Source organism: Mastomys coucha, unplaced genomic scaffold (assembly GCF_008632895.1).
Source record: "Mastomys coucha isolate ucsf_1 unplaced genomic scaffold, UCSF_Mcou_1 pScaffold15, whole genome shotgun sequence".
NCBI classification, from domain to species: domain Eukaryota; kingdom Metazoa; phylum Chordata; class Mammalia; order Rodentia; family Muridae; genus Mastomys; species Mastomys coucha.
In genome coordinates this window covers 12,080,769-12,082,392 of record NW_022196897.1, presented here as the reverse complement: position 1 = coordinate 12,082,392, position 1,624 = coordinate 12,080,769, and the positions used below count along the sequence as shown (strand labels likewise).

Genomic DNA, 1,624 nt, shown 5'->3' with positions numbered 1-1,624 from the left:
TTCAAATGGAACCTGGCACCACCCTGAAGGAATTCTAACTTCACACTCTTGGGGAAGTTTACCAAGATGTCTTCAGAATAGACTAACTTTACAAAGAACATTAAAAAAAAAAAAAAAAGACAGTTATTCAGGGTCATGATCAGACTATTGCATGTACCAATCAACAGCAGGGGTGAGAAAGGTCTACAGTAAAACCTTTTGTTGGAATGCTTTACACTTTCCACAGAACAGAAACTAAGATAACCTGTTATACAATTAGTCACCAATATAGACCTGGAGTTTTTGCCCACATAAATGAGCATTGTCTAAAACATATCTTCTTGGTAGCCGCTGGGGTGTGCGACCACTGTGCTTGGCTGGGTTCACAAATCCATGGAAACCTGCAGCTTCCCTGTCACTTCTCTGGCTCTCCTCTCCTGCTAAGCTTTGTTTCCTGGCTCTGCCACTGCCATAGCTACTGCTGTTGCTGGAACCTCCACAGCCACCTTGGTTTTGTAGTTTAGCAAAGTACTGGCCTCCACTACCATAGGGACGAGAGCTCCTGCCTCCAAAGTTTCCTCCCTTCATTGGTCTAAACTCTGAAGACTGATTGTTGTAATTGCCAAAATCATTGTAGCTTCCGCCACTTCCAAAATTGCTTCCATCACTGCCAAATCCATTATAGTCATCCCCATTGCTACCATATCCACTACCACCACAGCTGCCACCAAAGCCACCATGACCACTGAAGTTCCCTCTTTGATCAAAACTGTCATTGCCACAAAAACTGCCTCCTCAACCACCACCAAGGTTTCCAGAACCACTGTGACCTCTCTGGCTGGATGAAGCACTAGCCATCTCTTGCTTTGACAAAGCCTTTCTTACTTCACAGTTGTGGCCATTCACAGTATGGTATTTCTGAATATTTCTGAATCTTATCCACAGAGTCATGGTCATAGCAAAGCCCCTCTTTTTTCCACTGCCTCTGCCAGTCATAATTTCTATCACTTCAATTTTCCCATACTACTCAAGATAATCCCATAGGTGATGTTCTTCAGTGTCTTTGTTAATACCACCAACAAAAACCTTTTTCACAGTTAAGTGGGCACCTGGTTTCTGAGAATCTTCCTTGACACAGCTCTCTTAGGTTCCACAACTCTTCCATGCACCTTGTGTGGTTTTGCATTCACGGCAGCATCCACTTCCTCCACAGTGGTGTATGTGACAAACACAAAGCCCCTGGATCTCTTGGTGTTTGGATCTCTCATTACCACACAGTCGGTTACTGTTCCCCATTGCTCAGAACGGCTCCTCAGACTCTGGTTTGCTGCTTCAGAGCTCAGCCCTGATGAAGAGTTTCCACAGCTGTTTTGGCTCCTTAGGAGACTCTGACTTAGACATGATGGCAGGGTTATGAGAGTCAGTCATAATTTCTATCACTTCAATTTTCCAGAATACATTTTTTAAACTATTAAAATAAGAAAGGAGAAGATCCTTTCTTATTTTAATGAAGATAAGAAGATTTGAGAAACAGAAAATGAGAAGATTTGAGAACTAGAGGAATAGTTAAGGGGGTGTGGGGCAGGGAATGGAAGGGAGAGCGCAACTAATGCAATTAGCATCCAAACCAGGATTAAGAGCCCCT

At 43.3% G+C, this 1,624-nt stretch overlaps 1 pseudogene; it reads right to left on the bottom strand.

Annotated features, from left to right (window-relative positions):
• Positions 1 to 255: 255 nt before the first annotated feature.
• Positions 256 to 1,380, bottom strand: LOC116091595 (annotated as a pseudogene).
• Positions 1,381 to 1,624: the final 244 nt, after the last annotated feature.